Raw genomic sequence first — 15,805 nt, 5'->3', positions numbered from 1 at the left:
GCTTATGTGATGTATGTTTTTTGACCTGATGACGAGGTATTAAAGACCTCAAAACGTTGCCCAGTACCTGACTGTTGCTGTGTCATTATTTGGAGTGCCACCAAACGCTGTCTATATGTGAGGAACCAGGGAAGTCTGGAACTGGGTTGTAGCACCAATTGAGCAACTTTACTTTTGTGCGGATATATATATATATATATATATATATATATATATATATAGATGGGTACCCCCAATCTACGCACTTTGGAAAAAGTTGAGCAGCACCTCCTTAGGGTTCCCTGTTAGATGGGACCAGAGTGTTAGAGATAAAAAAAGGGGGGGTTCAGAGGGCGCTCTAAATGAATCAACAATTGTTTAAGAAACAAATTTAATAAAATACGGTATTCATCTAGATATAAAAATCCAGTGGCATACAATGGAATATTTTCATTCATAGTTGTCAGACGTCAAGGTCAACATATAAATGCATGCGGTCCAACGCGTTTCGTCACAATGGTGACTTCATCAGGTGCAAAACACACAGCCAACAGCTTCTCAATTGGAAAATGCTGCTGTGTCTCTGATGTGTGTTTGGGGGATAGATGGGTGGGCTCCCAAACATATGCTACAGTGCAGGTTTTCAGACCTGCACAGCCACAGGTGGAAACTGGGCTGATTGCAGAAGAAGGGAAGGGATTTAAACCTTGTTCAGTTTGGTGCACATGGTGCTGATGCTCGATCGGAGCCAGGGAGCAGGGAAAAGTGTTATAGCGCCAGGGACTTGGATTTCCCACTATTGGCTGTATGTTGTTTTATTGCTGAAGTCCCGAGTGCCGCGGTTTATTGCTTCATGTAAATTGGTCCAGCGCCGCTGGACATTATCGATGGCACAGGGCTCAAAAACAGTCCAGAGCTGAGTGCCAGCTGACCGCTCTATTATATATATATATATATATATATATATATATATATATATATACGCAGTGCTGTGCAAATGTTTTTGCCAGAGATGGAATAAATGTTGCAAAGTAAGAATGCGTTCAAAAATAGAAGTGTTAAGTACCTGCCTATATAAAGCCGACACTGAACTGTGGTTAGTTCTCCAAGATGTTTGGAACAACTTCTCTGCCAAGTTCCTTCAACAACTGTGTACAAGTATACTTAGAAGAAATGATGCTGTTTTGAAGGCAAAGGATGTATTTATATTTATTTATTTATGCACAGACTTAGCCACACTCATCGTGGTTATATTGCGGCCACTAGTGGTTAAATTTTGGGCCCGATTCAGACCAATTCACAGGACTGCCAATTGGCGATAGTCCGCACATGGACACAGTATGCTGTGCACATGCGTGTGGTCCCCCTGCAAACAAAGCCAGCGATGGTCGTTCGCAAGATGACAGTTGGACAGTGTTTTTAGGCGGCACTCGTCGTTGTCTAGGAGTGTCGCCAAAAAATGCAGGAGGGCCTGGCCATTGGGAGGGACCGATGCTGTCATCATCAGCGGCCAGGATCTCCCACAGCTATCACAGAGTAAGTCTAGACTCGGCGGCTGCACACAGGGGTTAATCAATTCAATGGTGTTTCCATATGGTTTTCCCTCTGATCGCACGGCAGCGAACACAGGAGCATGGGAGGCACTTTGGTGGGGCGGTATTTACCTGATCACTGGGGTATGAAAAATTAGATCAGGTCTGAGTCGGGCCCCAAGTCGCACCTGTGACTCATGCCACCGGTGTGTACGTACTTTGCGCTATTCATGTAGGCCTTTCATGTCGATGGTCATGGCTCTGGTCAAGATGCAATGACTTTGCGAAATTCTTTGCCGATAAAGTCTCCACTATCCGGGCTGGAATCCAAACAGTGCTACCAAACTACTGCCTATCTCCCAAGCATGCCAATGTAAGTCACCTGTCTTCATAGAACAGCTTTGACCAAATGGATGGAAAAGACATAGCTGAAATTACCAGAAGCAGGGCTGGCGCCACCACTAGGCAGCTCTAGGCATTTGCCTACGGCACCGGCACCTGGAGGGCGGCAGTTCGCCCCTCACCCCCAGCGAGCTGTGGAAAAACTTGCTGGAGCGGTCAGGGGTGTCCGTGCGGCAGTGGTACCTGCGGTCAGGGGTGTCCGTGCGGCAGTGGTACCTGCGGTCAGGGGTGTCCGTGCGGCAGTGGTACCTGCGGCGCCGTCATGTGTATAAAGCTGGCTGCGGCCGGCGGGGTCCCTGCAGTGAATAGAAAATAACTAGCGCTATGCGCGCGGCGGCGCAGGAAGCGCTAGTTATTTTCTATTCACTGCAGGGACCCCGCCGGCCGCAGCCAGCTTTATACACATGACGGCGCCGCAGGTACCACTGCCGCATGGACACCCCTGACCGCAGGTACCACTGCCGCACGGACACCCCTGACCGCAGGTACCACTGCCGCACGGACACCCCTGACCGCTCCTGCACTGCAGGGACACCCCTGGCAGGGATGCCGCCCGCCGCCCGCCCCCCCCCCGGGAACCGGGGCGCCCCGACCCCGACTTGCCTGGGGCGCTCCGGTGCCTTTCACCGGCCCTGACCGGAAGGTAGAATCCTACTGGACTCCTGCCTCAACCAAGCTTCTAACAGGGTATATGGACATTATTGGACCTGTATTTGCAAAGATAGTTCATTGATCTTTGCAGACAGGCAGTTTTCCTGAACCACTAAAGGAAGCAATTGTCAGACCACTTCTGAAAAAGCTTAATTTAGACCCCAACTGCATGACCAACTACAGACCAGTTTCAAACCTTCCTTTTCTAGGGAAGTTTATTTACAATGTGGTTGCAACTCAACTAGAAACTCTCCATGATCTTTATGATCCATTTCAGTTAGGATTCAGGAGAAGGCATAGCACTGAAACAACCCTGGTATGTGCGCTGAATGATCTTCTAATGGCAAGAGACAGAGGTGACTGTACATTCATAATACTTTTGAATCTCTCTGCAGCATTTGACACAGTGGCGTAACAGAAAATTTTGCTCCCCCCCGCCGGGACAATATCGTTGCCCCCCCCCCCCCCTTAAAAGACAAGACCCCCCCAGGGAGCTGGCAGGGGGGTCCATGCTGCACTGATTATGAGTTGCCGGGGTCCCTGTAGCGAAGTGGAAATACTGCGCTACCGCCGTGCGGCGGCGCGAGAAGGACTTCTGACTCTGAAAACACTGGGCGCATGCTGATTGGCTGAATCAGTTAGAAGCGCTTCCTGCGCCGCCGCACGGCGGTAGCGCAGTATTTCCACTTCGCTGCAGGGACCCCGGCAACTCATAATCAGCGCCGCAGGGACCTCCAGGCTCTCCCGAGTCCCTGACCACAGGTACCCCCGCGCCGCACGGACCCCCCTGCCAGCTCCCCGCTGCACCCACAAGCAGTGGGGAGCTGGCGAAGAAACAACAGCGCCCGCAGACCCCCGGCGCCTCCCCGCCACCGCGGGGGCTGCGGCCCTTTAGTTACGCCACTGATTTGACTTTGTTGACCATGGGATCCTAATTGAGCACCTGAAGAATTTCTGTGGCCCTTGTGGCACAGTCCTTAGCTGGTTCAAATCATTTCCCACACATGTTACATCTGCCCCACCTGCAGTGCACATGGTTTTGCCCATTTTGAGAACAAATTTGTACTGCGATCAGATCTGAATAGGGGCCGATAGTGTAGGCAGTTTCTGATTTCCTGAGTGGTATGCCAAGTCAAAATTCAAAAGGTGGACAGATTCTGAATGTCGATAGTCATAATGTGTCGACATTACAAATGTCAACATTGTTAACATGTTGATATGTTTATAATATCAACAATTCAATCTGTCCTTTCCATAAAATGAAGCCTACCACTAATCATAAGCAAGCTTTGCAATATCCATAACCCTAAACATTAAAAAAAATCGGTACAGTATGTCAACATTTTAGTGTTGATACTTTTGGTTGCAGACGTTCTGTCAGTATTCACAAACCGTTGACAATCTGACTAGCTACAGAACCTCTAAAATAGAAAGTGCTAAACCACCAGCCAATCAGCTCGCAACTGCCATATCACAGACTGTGTTTGAAAAATTACAAGTAGGAGCTGATTGGTTGGTGGTTTATCACTCTCCATTTTATCACTTTCGCAATTGGCAATGAATGGTTTTGGTTTTGTATTTTTCCCAAAAATAAAATAAAAAAATAAATTCACATAATGTGGGCCAAAGGCTGACTGGCCGGCTAAGCAACAGCACAAACCTTCGCTAGTTATATATGTTTAAAAAAAATTGTAAATGGGTAATGTATTAGCAATTACCAATCAAACCAACTCACAAGTACTTTCAATAAAAAGCAATATAGCACACTAAAGTAATAAGAATCCTGTTTAGAATATCATTGCACTGAATAAGTAGATGTTACCAAACAGCAAAGAAAACCAGGTCTCATACAGGGGGTTATTCTGGTTCACTTGCAAAGGCAAATTCCTTCTCAAATGGACAAAACCATGTGCACTGCAGGGGGCAGATGTAACAGGTGCAGAGAGAGTTATATTTGGGTGGGTTTTTTTGTTTCTGTGCAGGGTAAATACTGGCTGCATTATTTTTACACCGCAATATAGATCTCGCTTTGAAGTTAAACCCCACCCAAATCTAATTCTCTCTGCACAAGTTACATCTGCCCCACCTGCAGTGCACATGGTTTTGTCCATTTGAGAAGGAATTTGCATTTGAGAGTGAACAAGAATAACCCCCACAGTGTAGTTTGGATGCAGTGCAGTTTGGATGCAGTGCATGTCGGATGCAATGTGGGTTGAATATAGTGCAGGTTGGATACAGTATGGGTCATATACAGTGCGCTTGGATATAGTGCAGGTCACATACAGTGTGGGTATAATATAGTGCAGGATGGAAACAGTGCAACCAGGATACAGGGTGGGTGAAATACAGTGCAGGTTGGAAACAGTGGAGGATACAGTGTGGGTTTGGATCAGGGGCGTAACTATAGCACCGCAGCCCCCACCCCCGCCACACTGTGGAATACAGTGCAGGTTGGATATAGAGCAGGAAACAGTGTGAGTAGGATACAGTGCAGGTTGGATACAGCGCAGGATACAGTGTGGGTTGGATGCAGTGCAGGATACAGTGTGTGTGGAATACAGTGCAGGTTGGATATAGAGAAGGATACAGTGTGGGTAGGATACAGTACAGGTTGGATACAGCGCAGGATACAGTGTGGGTGAAATACATTGCAGGTTGGATACAGTGCAGGATACATTGTGGGTTGGATATAGTGCAAGTGTGATGCAGTGCAGGATACAGAGTGGGTTGAATACAGTGCAGGTCAGATATAGTGCACTTACAGGGGGTGCAGACGGTGTACTCAGTGCACAGGTGCAGACAGTGTCCTCAGTGCGGTGAGGGTCGCCATCTTCCATGCGCCTTTGAGTGTATGGGGAGGTGTTTATTGACTGAGAGTGCCCTTTAATAGGTAAAACGATGACGTATGTGCCGACTCTTAGAAATAACGACAATCCATACTTCATTCATCTGAAAACTGATGTGCTGTTGTATAGCCGTAATAAAACGTTGAAGCCTATGATTTTACAATATCATGGAACGTGTTGGCGTGTTCATAATGATTATGCAACATATTATTGTTGTCTTGTGGATAACATTCCCAACATTTCTTTCAGTTTATACTTTAATGTAAACAATTAAGGATTTGGAAATACTGAAAAAATGTGGAAAAACACTCCCAGCCAGAATACGGCTTTTGTCTGCTGTGTGTTTGTATCAGACTACCCAGAAAATTATAGATCCAGGGTGTTTGTCCTTGCTTTTGGCCATTGCGATAGATGGTAATTGAAAGCAACCATGATCACAGATCTTTCTGTGATAAGAAGAATACAAACAATATTTTGTTCTTTTCAGACGTTACAATGTTTTGCTTCTTCTTAAGAAAAAAAGCATGCTGTTAATTTTTTATGTAAATCGGGATGTGCTGTTGGCAGTTTTGCAGTCCATGCACGGACATCAAAGAACGTTGATGGGTCCTGATGAAATAGAAACTAAGAAGGGGTAAGTCCCATTTTATAATATCCCACCACTGTGTTAGATCTTAATTTGGTGACATCACAGACATCACCTGGAGATGTTCTCTGTGATGTGCTCATTGTCATTTCTTTACTGATATTAACAATAATGATCATTATTAATGTTATTATTGATCAAGGCCATTGTTTTGGTCATGTACATTCAATATATGTAATTTGTGATGTTACCTATTTTCATATCATCGATCATTCTAAAATTATGTTGACTATTGTGATGTCAGCACATTGTGATGTCAGCACTATTGGTAAAGATTTCATATAAATCATCCATTACTATATAATCTGTGATATCATCAATTTTGAGGTAGATGATAGTGTGTGAAATTTGTAAAAACTCTGAGATATAGTTGAGAGAGTAAAAGGTCCAAGCAATATGCTCCTAACTGCCAGATTACAGGCTGTTGTCAGGATGCAACCATTGCATAATAGTGTTTATTAACATCAACATTTATGCTAGGCCTGTCCAAACTGTAACTCTCCAGCTGTTGTGAAACTACACATCCCAGCATGCCTTGCCATAGTTTTAGCATTCCCTATGATGGGACTTGTAGTTTCACTATAGCTGGAGGGTCATAGTTTGGACATGCCTGATTTAAGCTCTTCAGATAATAGATTTGTGGTGTTGCATGCTGTACATGCCACAGGGCACACTGGGAGGGATCTGATTGGATACCTATCAGTGTTCCTCGTGAAAAGAACCCTATTGGCTTTTATGAGACAAATACCATGTACAGATAGCGTTGCTTACCGGGTCAAAGCTCCATAATGCATCACATTCTGGTGGTTGATGCATTTTCGGTGATTTCACTGCAAATGATGATGCAAAATCGATACACAGAGTGGGGTATGAGAAATGCTAGGATTGGATTGGTTGGTACTTTATCTTCAAGCTTTCATAAATATCCCCCTTTATCACTCTCCAAGACTTGATAAATCTCTCACTGCTGTATGTAACTCAGGCTGATGCCTGGGCAGGTAAGCAAAGTGATGAGGACTAGCCAAGGTCTGAAGAATCTATAGCAGAATATTCTGCATGCTTGCTCAGACTGTTTGCATGGAACAAGGGTACTTGTCATCATGGCAATGCCTTTGTTGTTTAATACAAGTCTCTGTATTTTATAGCAGAATTCAAATTGGTAACCTCACCCTATGCACTTAATTCTGAAAGGGGAGGCAAACACAGGATTTACAAAGGGGACTTTCCAGAGATGGGCAGAGCCAAATGTGGGCGTGGAGACTGACATTGCAAAGGCAGGGTGGGCACGGGATTGCGATCCAGGTCCATCCTGGTCTGGTGCTTTCAGATCAAACCTCTGTAAAATGAGACCAAACTACGTCAACTTCGTTTGCATTTTTGATCATACGTAGTGGTCTCTACATAGGAGAATACTCTCAACAACGATGTAACACCCAATACTCTTTTCTTTTAAGGCAGTAAAAATTAGTTATGAGTTTTTATTCTATTGTATTTGTAATATTATATTTGTAAAGCCAGTTCAGACACTGCCAGCTTGAGTCAGGTCATTCCCCTGATCCTGCGGATGTAGAAGCAGCTGGAGAAAATGAAGGAGGAGCTAAAGCATGAAGATTCCGCAAAGTATGTAGGTTTTGTGGATGAAGCCATTCATTCACTTTGCCAGGATACGACGGCGGTCAGTCTATTAAATTCAGAGTACTACTTTTTGGTTACCCTGCTTGATCCTCGGTTTGAAGCCTATGTTCTGTCTCTATTTCCAGAGGACACAAGTCTACAGTGGTGCAAAGACCTGCTGGTCAGGAGAGTGTCATCTGAAATGGCACGTGACACTGCAACAGCTCCTCCTTCATTTTCTCCCACAACTGTGGCTGTAAGGATACAACTCAGAGTTCCTAATCGACCCCCTGGGGGTAATGCAGGGCAGGCAGTAGCGAGTTTGGACATCTGGACTGGACTGAAGGACCTGCCAACAATTGCTGACATGTCTACTGTCACTGCAAACAATGCTGTCCCCATTGGTGACAGCATCCAAGTAGGCATGTCATACAGTCTGTACCTGTACTGGCAGGAGAAAGAGGCAATATGAAAGCCCCTGTACAAACTGGCTCTATTTTACCTGAGTACAGTGTGTACTCCAATAGAGTTTTTATTGCAGCTGGTAACCAGGTCAGTGAGCGGCATAGGTGGTTGCTTCCACAAAATGTGGAGAAGATGATGTTCATCAAAATTAATTATCAGTTCTTCAATGAAGATCAGCAATTGCCCTACAAAGGGACATGTGATTGTGAGTCCAGCAGGGACAAATTGATAATCTGTTAGGATGAGTATGTATACACTGAAGGGGCGAGGAATCCGAGGAGGAGGATGACGACAACAACATCTTGTCTCTGTAGAGCCAGTTTGTACAGCGAGAGACGAATTGCTTTTTTTGTGGGGGCCCAAACAAACCAATCATTTCAGCCACAGTCGTGTGGCAGACCCAGATCCAAAACACGGCCGGAGTCCCAGACCCAGACTCAAAACAGAAAACACGAAAAGTGGCCGATGCACATCCCTACTTTTTTCTATGTAATTGCTATTATCTTCACTTCTAAGCACAGACTCACAAACTATTATCATTCATACTGTTGACTGCTCACTTCTGCCCATTATTAAAGTGTTATACCGTCTAATGTTTCTTATGTCTTACTCTGTTTATATGAACTGAAAAATCCGTCAATAAACAGATTTAACAAAAAAACTTCTGTAAAATGGGCCTGATTCAACTCATCTTATAACCTGGGTCGGGTGGTGTTCACAAAGCGCCACATCCGGGGTCATCATATCAACAACCTAGGTCTGACCCAGGCTATTTGTGCAAAGTTAAAGGGGTATTAGGTGTCCCAGTATACACCTAATACCCATTTCACATTGCACAAATAACCTCTGTCTAATAAACTAATTTGTATATATAAATATATATTATCGACTTGAGGGTCCGGCTCTCCAATATTTAACTTTTGCTCCAGCGGGTGCCCACTCGCTACAGCATACAAGTTCCAACAAAGAGCAGCACTCCAACGATGAAATTACTGCTGATGCCTGATGACGATGCACTAGCATTGAAACGTTGCTGTGGTTTTACATTAAAATAACTTCCAGTAATTTCATGGTCGGAGTGCTGCTCTTTGTATATTATATATATTTCCAAAACACAAAACAAATCAGCACCCAGAGTCTTAATCAGTTCAATATGTATTAAAAATATAATCACAGTCCAACATTTAGGGAAACGCTGGCGCTTCTGTCAAGGTGAGAAGTACTGATCCGCTAGAAAAGTGTAATATATAGATCTAAGGGAGCCGTGGATAGAGGGAACAGAGCAGGAAGGCTTGCAGCACAACAGCGATCCGTGGGTCTTCAGAAAGGGAGAAGAGCCTAATGGTGAGAGGCGGGGTTTAAATTGGAGGCTGCAAAATGTCTCATAAACCAAATTTGATCTGTCAGGGAGATGGGGTTTCTGGGTACTCAGAACCCCCAACCCCCCACTCCCCCTCCTGTACGCGCCACTGCAATAGGAGATGGGCCAAGTCCAGACCTTATAGGAAAGTTGGAAAGTGTGGGGGTCTCTAATGTGATACAATTTCACGTCCAGAAAATGCAGCAACCAGCATTGGCCACTGTCATGTCATTTGTGATGTCAAGTCTTTTGTCATCAGTGATGTCATCTGCCTTTAGCTGCAGTAATGTAAAGTAATCAATTTCTTACATTGTATTTGGGAAATGTCTCATGTGTTGATATTCGAATAAACGTGCAAAACAAGTCCCATCCAACCCGAATGCCAACTGCAGAGTCAGAACAAAGTAAAGCTGAATGCCAATAGAGTCTTGAATTATAATTTAACTAATTGGAGCTATTTTTTTGAAGGAATTCTGTATTACCAGGCAGTGTAATAGAGTATTACCTAGAGGCTTACACAATATGGCTGCCTATATGCTGTACAGTGCACCTGCCCTTATTTGTCTATCTGCAGTGGTTGGAATAATCATAGCCATATGTGATATACCTTTATTTAGTCATACATCTCCGTATACCATTCGTTCATCTTTCTGCACTTGAAGAAGGGATTTTTGGACCCCAAAGTGTCTGCTTCTTTTAATATGTCACCCTGTATGTCTGTATAGCATCACTAAAATAGCTCTAATGAGCATGTTTTGATTCCAAAATCTATTGGCGTGTAGCCACACATCACTCCTCCTTGTAACGTTGCATCAGTTCATTGTCTTCTGAGGGGATTTATTTATTCTAGCTATTTTAAGGTCCCGTCACAGACTCTCAATGGGATTAAGGTCTGGAAATTTGACTTGGCCACTCGGAAACATTCATTCTTTTCATTTTTCAGCCATGAAGTACTTAGAATCATAGTCCTATTGCATGATCCAGAGAGATGGCCTCAAATTTTCCTAAACAACATTCTGGTATAAAGAAGAGTTTATGACAGGCTAAATGGTTGTCAGGTGGCCAGGTCGCATGGACTCAAAATAAACCCTCGTCAATGTGTGTGATGACTAGGATGAGGTTCTCCTTGTCATAATCTATGTTTGGTTTGGTATTGTGCAATAAGGCAAAACAACTCCATTTTGAACTCATTGGTCAAGAGGACATTATTCCAGAGGTCTTGTGCTTTATTCAGATACAACCTTGCAAACATAATACTGCAGTATTGGGTTATATAAGGGAAGAGCCTAACGGCCCCCCATACACTACTGCGATTTGGTCCGATTTGACCCAAATCCGACAGATCGGGCCGATAAATCAGACCACATGTGTTTGACATTCCATCCGACCCGCGATGTTTTGGGTCCGATCCCATAGGTGTGTGCCAGCGGTGAAGCACACACCTAAAGGGATTGGCAGCTGCTGAGGTTCGGGCGGCAGTGCGGGTGGCAGCGGCTGAGGTCAGGGCGATGGGGTGGGTGGCAGCTGCTGAGGTATGGGTGGCGGGGCGGGCAGTGGGTGGCAGCCATTGAGCAGCAGGGCCTCGGATTGGCTGTGAGTGCTGCAGCAGCTCCCGGGAGTCTTCAATGCAATACATCATATGCGATTTAGCAGAAGTAAAAATTGCACATCAATGACAAATCGTAACTAAGCCCTCCAGGGGAGCTGCCATGGGAGTTCAAGGAAAATTGGGTCAGACTTGTCCTCAGGACAAGTCGGCCTTCTGTATGGGGGACTTAAGTCGTATTTTTACACATAAGTGTCATAGTAGATTCATGTTCATAGTACTGTAGCACATTTACTGTGCCAGTAGATCGATCTCCAGATATGCATTTACTTTTTATTTTAATTTGGGTTAATTTGCTGAGTAGCCCACAGGGAACGGCTTTAAATATTTTTCAAATTATGGTCATCAAATTGTTTGGAATCTCTCCAATTGTTACAATCATTTACAGCAGTTCGGTAATACAGTATATATATATATATATATATATATATATATATATATATATATATATATATATATATATATATATATATATAATACATTTAGTAAAATTGACAGCTGACTATTCTTGGCTTATGTCATGGCCGGAACATACTGTAATCTAGGATTACAGCAGACTGACTGGTGTAAAGGGATAAAGTAGGCCGCTGAGATCAGAAAGTGAGCACATGGCTAATTTGAATTGGGAATGTAGCAATCAGGAGAGAGAGCTGTTTGCAGAAGGAAGTAATTATATTGTACATATAACTCTGCTCTTATTTTAAAGTTCTAGAAAGTATCCTCGGTTCGCTTGAAGCATCACATTATTTGCTATTCTAGGTGTCAATCAGTTCTTCAGAAACAATAGTACAAAAATAGCGAGATTCAGTTACGGGCTGTTAAAGCCAAGTAATAAAAGGCATTCTAAGAACAGTATGAACAGACGTCATTGCACTTTCTGGGGTGATCAGCCTGATGCTTAATTGCCAGATTTGTGGATCATGTGACTATACTGAACATGTAGGGTCAGTATGTACAGTAATAGGTTACAATTTGATGGAGCCCAGAGCCAGCCCTCGGCCAGTTTTTAATTCAAGTGTTTAATTCAATTTGAACTCGTTGGGTTTGATTCATAGTTTCACGCTATTCAATGTTTGCGTGATCTATATTCGATGCTGTTTATGTTTATGCAGTTGCAGACAGCTTTGTTGGTTCCAGTGTTCTCCTCAATACAAGTTCTGGTGGCAATTGCATAACTGTATTTCAGCGCATCCACTGCTGTTACGTGCTGTGTTGAGTTCTAACCTGGACTTCTCCCAACTCCACCCCTTCCTGTACTACCTTAATTGCTTCCCCCCACCCCCCAGAGATGGCCATCGATGGTGATTCTGCATCCAGACATCGATAGTTTAAACTATGTAAAGGACAACCATCAAAAGTTTTAGCTATCGATGGTTATCCATTCTCTTTGACTGACTGGCCCACAGGACAATCAGAATGTGGGGTGGGGCTTCCAGGTTGTTGGAGGGCGGAGGTTGTCTCGGAACCTTGGAAAAAAAATCTGGTTCTCCCCCATCGATAATGGCCATCCATACTCCCCACCACACACACACACACACAGTGTTGATGATCACTGTTCCGTGTCGCACCCTGTAAATAAAACATAATAATAATTCAGCTTAGAATAAATTGAATTGTTGAGTAGTTGCTCAGAGTAATTGTCCACATGCACGTTGCTGGTAAATAATCTCCCTGTATATTTTGCTACAGAACATACAATTACTGAGCAAGGGAGCGATGCACAAGGAGGTGTTTTTGGTCACAGGTGTTTTCAAACATAGATTCCCGTGAGACCAAAGTAAGATTGTTTTTCTTTTTTCCTCTGATGAGAACTGTAAACATGTCTTTTGAACTAAATTGCTGTGTATTGTACAGGGATAATGCGCCACTATTGTCCCAGACATGTTACAGCGCATCAACATTAAAGGTCTCTCGCGGAGGGAATCTTTTGTATATTTCTCATGGAAGAGATCTGATGTGTTCAGCGCATTATGCTGCAGAAAACATGACCAGTATTTTATGCATTTGTTTATTACAGATCATTCTTTATTTAGTTGTTTTTCTTTGCACTTATTGGGCACGAGCAAGAGGCAATTCATTTCATTGCGCCTAAATAAACTAAGAATAATCTATATATATAAAAATCAATGTGTGTATGTGTGTATGTTCCCTATGACAAAGGACCCATAAAGGACACTAAAGAAGAACACCCCTGCTGCCGGCTTACGTCTTCCTGCAGAGCCGACTTCTTCAGATTCACCAGCCGCAGACCTGTATCACCTGCAAGGACGCAGTGACAGAGCGCCGTGGAAGGTATTTAACCTGACGCTTACAGACAAAAGGAAGCAGCTGCTGCCGGGGTATTCCCCTAACATTATCTGTGCGAACACAGTGGAGACAGCCGAGCGGCACGAGAGGGGTGAGATAGCGCTGCGGCGCACTAAACTTTCAAGTATTGACTGTGCTTATTATATTGTGCCGTGCAACCAACACCAAGTGGAGGCAGGACGGACACTGTCACCCAGCTATCAGACAGAAGTCCTTGCCCTCCGCATGCACGGGCACTAACAGAACAGCGCCATTCGACATTGGTCCTTTATTGTTTCTTTAGCCCTCATTTGAGAACTTCAAGCAAATCTGGACATTTGCCACTAAATTCAGTTAGTATACTGGGACTCAAACACCTAATTTGAGGAATCAATCCCCAACCTCTGGCCACGAATAATCCCCAGAGCTAGATATAATGGTGCACCATTTATGAGATTTTAAATGCATTATATGATCGTGTATTCGTTGTTTTAATATTGTGTTTTGTTTTTTAATAAATTGTTCAATTCTTGTTCACCCTTGAGCGCCCTGCAATTCTTTTCTTGTGTATGTTCCCTATGGACTCCAAAACGGCCTGACCGATTTTGATGAAATTTTCAGGCGATCTTCAGATTAGCCCAGCCCAAATGCAACTGAATATTCAAGCCGTTGTGGACAACGTATGCCCAAATCTAACAACCAACTACAAAAATCCAGACAATTTCGGAACCAAAAAATTATGATGTCAACAAGCTCAATGAGCAAATTCAATTGAAACTGCCCTGGCAAAACAGCTAAATACAAATTGATCGACACAGTAATGGACGAAGAACAAGCTGTCAATTATCCGATTGAATTTTTTAATTCATTGGAACCACCCGGAATGCCACCGCACGTATCAACATTGAAGGTTGGATCACCGGTGATGCTTATTCGCAACTTAAACGCACCAAAGTTGTGCAACGGAACCAGATTGACCATCGGCACTGTACCTATAGATATCTGCTAAAACTTTGTCCCATGACCGCCCCCATCCATCCACGAGAAGTCATCTGGCTATAGATAATTAGTGCTTCCCGTGCAAAGCCGGGGCGGGTTCGCTAGTGTTATTTACATTTTGTGATACACCAGGGGTGGAGTCAGTGGGGTTTATTTACTAAGATAGGAGTTTTATTGAAGATGGAATGTTGTCCATAGCAACCAATCCAATTCTACTTTTTACTAATTTAGCACCTTCTGGAAGATAATAGATAGGGCGGTATTCAATTGTATTTCACCGGCAATTTAGATTGCTGTCGCCAAAGGTGATGAATGCGCGAATGCGTTGCTAAACCTGACCATAATGAGCGCCATAATACAAAGAAATATGCGGGGCGCTTGGGGGTGAACAAGAAATAGAAAATTTTATTAAAAACAACACAATAATGAAAATAATTAATGACAAAAAAACATACAATGCATTTAAAAACACATCAAATGGTGCACCATTTATACCTAACTCTGGGATATAATAACAGCCAGAGGTCGGGGATTAGTTCTCAAACATCAAAGAATTGAGTCCCAGTGTGACTCCTGGTTTATAGCTGTAAGCGTCCAGGCTGACAGTTCAGAGCTGTAAAGTACATAGACTTCTGTAGCGTGTGGCGCTAATTTGTGGGTGCCCGTGCACGTGGAAGGCAAGGACTTCTGTCGGGGGACTGTTTGACAGTGTCCGTCCTGCCTCCACCGTAAGCTGTTTGCACGGCACAATAGACAATGAAAACAGTCAATGTTTATTTGAATCTGCGCCGCAGCGCTGGCTCACCCCTTGTTGCTGCTCAGTTGTCTCGGCTGATTCTCTCAGTCAGTGTTTAGGGAATATCCTGACAGCAGTCGCCTCCTTTGAATGCAGGTTACCAGGCTGATTGACTTTGCACGGCACTCTGTCGCTTGGTCCGTGGGGGCGATATGCGTCTGCCGCTGGTGAAAGGAGCAGAGTCAGCTCTACAGTTGCATGTGAGTCGGCAGCGGGGTGGCTTTCTTAAGTGTCCTTTGGAACGCGTTTCTCCGCACACAGGGCGGCTTTCTCAACCGGAGTATGGAGACTTCCTCCCTGACCGGCTTTAAATGCTGGTCTCATTAATTAGCCCAGGTGTCCCTCATTGATTAGACACCTGCACAACCTTAAAGGCATCGCTTGTGGTTTCCCATTTTATGGTATATTCATATGGGAATATAAGCATTTCTCTTAGTTTCAGTTTTTGTTTTCTTTAAGCATTGCATGTTAATATAACAAATAAAATAAGATAAATTGAAATAAAAAATATAAAATATAAAATATAGAAAATGAAAAATAAAATAAAAACCCAATAGCTGCATGTATTTAATCTACATAAAAACACATATATAATAAAAGGAAAAAGGCTTGTATTGCTATAG

Source organism: Crinia signifera, chromosome 1 (genome assembly GCF_055691185.1).
Source record: "Crinia signifera chromosome 1, ASM5569118v1, whole genome shotgun sequence".
In the NCBI taxonomy this organism is placed as follows: domain Eukaryota; kingdom Metazoa; phylum Chordata; class Amphibia; order Anura; family Myobatrachidae; genus Crinia; species Crinia signifera.
This window is presented reverse-complemented; position numbering follows the sequence as displayed.